The following is a 6,945-nucleotide window of genomic DNA, read 5'->3' as shown; positions in this document are numbered from 1 at the left end:
ACTACACATACCAGCATGCCCTGATGCAGTTTTGCTGTTAGGGCATTATAAAACTGTGGTAGAGCTTGCTGGGATGTGTAGTACCATGTAGGAGCGTATCTACCCATTGGCCAGGATGGCACTTGCCAGGGGTGCCAGCCGAGCAGGGGGCGCCGCCCGATGGTGCCACTCTCAGCCAATGGGTGGAATCCCTTAAGCCGTAGTATCTGGCAATACCTGCTGTGCCGAGCTCCCTGTGCATTGCCTGGGATGGAGGGCGGAGGATCGCACAGCAGGCAGGAGCTGGCGCCGGTGTCCGGCACCGCAATGCACTATAGGGAAGAAACTGAAAATAAACTACAACTCCCAGCAACCCTTGCTGTTGGGAGCTCCCGGCGGCAAGAGATGCTGGGAGCTGTAGTTTTCCCCCCCAGTTTTTTCACGTAGTTTGGTGCGGTGCCGGACACCGGCGCCAGCTCCTGCCTTCTGAGCGATCCTCAGCCCTCCATCCCAGGCAGCTCACCACAGCAGGTATTGCCAGACACTACGGCTATCTGCTGGGGTGCTGGGAGTGGGGGAGACTACTACTATGTGCTAAGGGTGGACTACAGCTATGTGCTGGGAGGGGGATGGGGACTATGGCTATGTGCTTGGGGAGGTGAGGGGCTATGTGCAGGGAGGGGGACTATGGCTATCTATGCTGGCAGGGAACTATTGTTATGTGATGGGAGGAGGGTGGGGACTACTGTATGACTGTGTTGGGAGAGGTGGAGACTACAGCTATGCTTGGGGAGGTGGGGGCTATGGCTATTTACTGGGAGGGGAGTATGGCTATGTGCTGGGAGGGGGATGGGGACTATGTCTATATGAGTGTGGGGGCAGAGCCGGCCTTAGGCATAGGCAAACTAGGCAATTGTCTAGGGCATCTGGAATGCCTAGGGGCACAAGCAGCTTCTGCTGATTAAAATGATATGCGGCATGCCTATATTCTGTGTGCAGCATTTCGTATGCAGATACAGCCACAGTCGCACACAGTATATAGGCATGCTGCATATCATTTTAATCAGCAGAAGCTGCTTGTGCATCCTAGCCACATAGCAATGCAAATAATACGTATTTTCATAAAAAATAGGCACCAGACGTTAGCAGAGCTGCCAGTTGATTCACGCCAGGAACTATATGTGTCATTATTTGTATAAGGGCATTAATAATGTGTAACATATGTGTAAGGGGCACTATGTGTGTCATTATGTGTATAAGGACATTAACAATGTGCGGCATATGTGTAAGGGAAATTATGTGTTTAAGGACATTAATAATGTGCGGCATATGAGTAAGGGACATTATGTGTATAAGGGCATTAATAAGGGTTGGCATAATGTGTAAGGTGCACTATGTTTATAAGGACATTAATAATGTGTGTCATATGTGTAAGAGGCATTACTGTGTGGTATTATGTGTATAAATGCATTACCAATGTGTGGCATTATGTGTATAAGGTGCTCTACTGTGTGGCGTAACATATAGAAAGGGCACTACTGTGTGGTCTAATGTGAATAAAGAGCAATATGGTGTGGTGTAATGTGACTAAGGAACAATATGGTGTGGTGTAATGAGAAAAGAGCAATATGGTGTGGTGTAATGTGATAAGGAGCAATTTAGTATGATGTTATGTGAATGAGGGGCACTACTGTGAGAAGTAACGTATATAAGGTAAATTGGTACTACTATGTGATGTAATGTGAATAAGGGACACTATCGTATGATAAATTGTGAATAAAGTTGCACTACTGTGAGGCATAATTTGAATTGGGGGTACAATTGTGTGGCCATGCCCCTTGCCAGCAAAAACACATAGCTTTTTGGGCTGTGCGCCGAATGTGCACACTGTTCTTATTTAAATTACAGGGGGTAGGAAAACAAAAAAAGGACTGCTATGGGTGGGGGGTGATGGTGCTGGGAAAGGGGTGCAGGGTCAGAGATGGTGGTGCTAAGGGGCACCAGACAAAATCTTGCCTAGGGCATCATATTGGTTAGGGCCGGCTCTGTGTGGGGGCTTATCTGGCACTGTGGGGTCATATGTGTGTCTGGCACCGTGGGGGCATATCTAGCACCGTGGGGGCATTATCTGGCACTATGAGGGCATATCTGGCACCATGGGGGCAAGTGTATCTGGCAATATGGGGGCATATCTGGCAACGTGGGGGCATATCTGGCACTGTGGGGACATATGTGTATCTGGCACTGTGGGGACATATCTAGCACTGTAGGGGCATAGATGTCCCTGTGGGGGCATATCTAGCAACATGGGGGCATATCTGGCACTGTGGGGGCATATCTGTATCTGGCACTGTGGGGGTATATGTGTATCTGGCACTGTGGGGGCATATGTGTTTCTGGCACTATTGGGGGCATATGTGTATCTGGCACTACTGGGGGCATATGTGTATCTGGCACTGCACTATTTGGGTCATATGAGTATTGTGCCCCCATTTTCATTTGCCATGCCCTATGTGGCATGTGGCCACACCCATTTTTTGGCATGCGTGCACCACTGAGTAGTGCGCTGTACTGCACTTCTTTGCGCTACTATTTAATTATACTACCTGGCCTTGGGTAGCATTGCCTCCTCAGCCAGGCCAGGTACTGCTGATGTCTCCTCAGTGTTATAAGAATTACTGTGTGGGCATAATGTGTAAAGGGAACTGCTACTGTGTGGGCATTATGTGTATAAGGGTTACTACTCTGTAGCATAATTTGAATTGGGGAAACTATTGTATGGTCATGCCCCTTTCCCATAAGATCATGTCCCTCTTAAGCACATGCAACTTCCCTATTTCAAATATGGGGGGCGCCAGTCCCTTACTTTGCCAGGGGCGCTCTGACCCTTAGATACACCCCTGGTTCCATGGCAGTTGGAATGCCACAGGTTGCCTACCTCTAATATATGATGGGTGTGAATTAAAATATTAACAGTGTATAGATAGTCAATAGGTTGACACCAGATAGTCGACATTCAGTAGGTTGACAGGGTCAAAAGGTCAACAAAGTCAAAAGGTTGACAGATAAATGGCCGACATGGACTTAGGTCAACATTGCAAAGCCAAATCCTAATCTTCCCTATCTGAAGCCTAGCCCTAACCCTCCCCCTGGGACCTAACCCTCCCCTTCTGTAGCCTAGCCCTAACCCTCCCCCTGGGGCCTAACCATAACCCCCCCCCCTTCAGCAGCCTAGCCCTAACCCTCCCCTGGGGCCTAACCCTAACCCTCCCCTTCTGTAGCCTAGCCCTAACCCTCCTCCTGGGGCCTAACCCTAACCCTCCCTTTCTGTAGCCTAGCCCTAGCCCTCCCCATGGGGTCTAACCATAACCCTCCCCTTCAGCAGTCTAGCCCTAACCCTCCCCTGGGGCCTAACCCTAACCCTCCCTTTATGTAGCCTAGCCATAACCCTCCCCCTGGGGCCTAACCATAACCCTCCCCTTCAGCAGCCTAGCCCTAACCCTCCCCTGGGACCTAACCCTAACCCTCCCCTTCTGTAGCCTAGCCCTAACCCTACCCATGGGGTCTAACCATAACCCTGCCCTTCAGCAGCCTAGCCCTAACCCTCCCTCTGGGGCCTAACCCTAACCCTCCCCTTATGTAGCTTAGCCCTAACCCTCCCCATGGGGTCTAACCATAACCCTCCACTTCAGTAGCCTAGCCCTAACCCTCCCTCGGGGCCTAACCCTAACCCTCCCCTTCTGTATCCTAGCCCTAACCCTCCCCATGGGGCCTAACCATAACCCTCCCCTTCTGTAGCCTAGCCCTAACCCTCCCCATGGGGCCTAACCATAACCCTCCCCTTCAGCAGCCTAGACCTAACCCTCCCCCTGGGGCCTAACCCTAACCCTCCCTTCTGTAGCCTAGCCCTAACCCTCCCCATGGGGCCTAACCCTAACCCTCCCCTTCTGTAGCCTAGCCCTAACCCTCCCCATGGGGCCTAACCATAACCCTCCCCTTCTGTAGCCTAGCCCTAACCCTCCCCATGGGGCCTAACCATAACCATCCCCTTCAGCAGCCTAGACCTAACCCTCCCCCTGGGGCCTAACCATAACCCTCCCTTCTGTAGCCTAGCCCTAACCCTCCTCATGGGGTCTAACCCTAACCCTCCCCTTCTGTAGCCTAGCCCTAAACCTCCCCATGGGGCCTAACCATAACCCTCCCCTTCTGTAGCCTAGCCCTAACCCTCCCCCTGGGGCCTAACCATAACCATCCCCTTCAGCAGCCTAGACCTAACCCTCCCCCTGGGGCCTAACCCTAACCCTCCCCTTCTGTAGCCTAGCCCTAACCCTCCCCAAGGGGCCTAACCATAACCCTCCCCTTCAGTAGCCTAGCCCTAACCCTCCCCTGGGGCCTAACCCTAACCCTCCCCTTCTGTAGCCTAGCCTTAACCTTCCCCCTGGGGCCTAACCTTAACCCTCCCCTTCTGTAGCCTAGCCCTAACCCTGGGGCCTAACCCTCCCCTTCTGTAGCCTAACCCTAACCCTCTTCCTGGGGCCTAACCCTAACCCTCCCCTTCTCCAAGGAGAACCATGAGTATTCAATTTTATTGCTGCCTGTCCTGTTTCTTTGCCATATTTCCAGGAGCCTGTCACTGGCATAGCTGTTGTTCCTTGCACATTGCCATATTATGAGGGGAGTCACTGGAGTACATTCCAGATTTGACATTGGTTTGTTGCATGCTTGAATAACCTGCCTTCACTGTACTACACTACTGGGAAAAGTGATGTGCACCTGAAATTTTTCGGGTTTTGTGTTTTGGTTTTGGGTTCGGTTCCGTGGCCGTGTTTTGGGTTCGAACGCGTTTTGGCGGGATCCGGATTGAAAGTCGACAGTAAATAGGTCGACAATGTCTAGGTCGACCACTATTGGTCGACAGTAACTAGGTCGACAGGGTCAAAAGGTCGACAGGGTCAAAAGGTCGACATGTTCTAGATCGACAGGCCTTTTGACCTGTCGATCTAGAACATGTCGACCTTTTGACCTAGTTACTGTCGACCAATAGTGGTCGACCTAAACATTGTCGACCTAGTTACTGTCGACTTTCAATACCACACCCGTTTTGGCAAAACCTCACCGAATTTTTTTTGTCGGATTCGGGTGTGTTTTGGATTCGGGTGTTTTTTTCAAAAAACCCTAAAAAACAGCTTAAATCATAGAATTTGGGGGTCATTTTGATCCCATAGTATTATTAACCTCAATAACCATAATTTCCACTCATTTTCAGTCTATTCTGAACACCTCACACCTCACAATATTATTTTTAGTCCTGGATGGTTAAGCTAAGCGACACAAGTGGCCGACACAAACACCCGGCCCATCTAGGAGTGGCACTGCAGTGTCAGGCAGGATGGCCCTTCAAAAAAATAGTCCCCAAACAGCACATGATGCAAAGAAAAAAAGAGGCGCAAAGAGGTAGCTGTGTGACGACTAAGCTAAGCGACCCTAGTGGCCGACACAAACACCTGGCCCATCTAGGAGTGGCACTGCAGTGTCATACAGGATGGCACTTAAAAAAATACTCCCCAAACAGCACATGATGCAAAGAAAAAAAGAGCTGCACCAAAGTCGTTGTGTGACTAAGCTAAGCGACCCAAGTGGCCGACACAAACACCTGGCCCATCTAGGAGTGTCACTGCAGTGTCACGCAGGATGGCCCTTCCAAAAAATACTCCCCAAGCAGCACATGACGCAAAGAAAAAAAGAGGCGCAATGAGGTAGCTGTGTGACGACTAAGCTAAGCGACCCTAGTGGCCGACACAAACACCTGGCCCATCTAGGAGTGTCACTGCAGTGTCACGCAGGATGGCCCTTCCAAAAAATACTCCCCAAGCAGCACATGACGCAAAGAAAAAAAGAGGCGCAATGAGGTAGCTGTGTGACGACTAAGCTAAGCGACCCTAGTGGCCGACACAAACACCTGGCCCATCTAGGAGTGGCACTGCAGTGTCACGCAGGATGGCCCTTCCAAAAAATACTCCCCAAACAGCACATGACGCAAAGAAAAAAAGAGGCGCAATGAGGTAGCTGTGTGACGACTAAGCTAAGCGACCCAAGTGGCCGACACAAACACCTGGCCCATCTAGGAGTGGCACTGCAGTGTCACGCAGGATGGCCCTTCCAAAAAATACTCCCCAAACAGCACATGACGCAAAGAAAAAAAGAGGCGCAATGAGGTAGCTGTGTGACGACTAAGCTAAGCGACCCTAGTGGCCGACACAAACACCTGGCCCATCTAGGAGTGGCACTGCAGTGTCAGACAGGATGGCACTTAAAAAAATACTCCCCAAACAGCACATGACGCAAAGAAAAATGAAAGAAAAAAGAGGTGCAAGATGGAATTGTCCTTGGGCCCTCCCACCCACCCTTATGTTGTAAAAACAGGACATGCACACTTTAACGAACCCATCATTTCAGCGACAGGGTCTGCCACACGACTGTGACTGAAATGACTGGTTGGTTTGGGCCCCCACCAAAAAAGAAGCAATCAATCTCTCCTTGCACAAACTGGCTCTACAGAGGCAAGATGTCCACCTCATCATCATCGTCCGATTCATCACCCCTTTCACTGTGTACATCCCCCTCCTCACAGATTATTAATTCGTCCCCACTGGAATCCACCATCTCAGGTCCCCGTGTACTTTCTGGAGGCAATTGCTGCTGGTGAATGTCTCCATGGAGGAATTGATTATAATTCATTTTAATGAACATCATCTTCTCCACATTTTCTGGAAATAACCTCGTACGCCGATTGCTGACAAGGTGAGCGGCGCCACTAAACACTCTTTCAGAGTACACACTGGAGGGAGGGCAACTTAGGTAGAATAAAGCCAGTTTGTGCAAGGGCCTCCAAATTGCCTCTTTTTCCTGCCAGTATACGTACGGACTGTCTAACGTGCCTACTTGGATGCGGTCACTCATATAATC

The sequence above is a fragment of the Pseudophryne corroboree genome, chromosome 6, assembly GCF_028390025.1.
Source record: "Pseudophryne corroboree isolate aPseCor3 chromosome 6, aPseCor3.hap2, whole genome shotgun sequence".
Taxonomy (NCBI): domain Eukaryota; kingdom Metazoa; phylum Chordata; class Amphibia; order Anura; family Myobatrachidae; genus Pseudophryne; species Pseudophryne corroboree.
Note: the sequence above shows the minus strand (reverse complement) of the source record.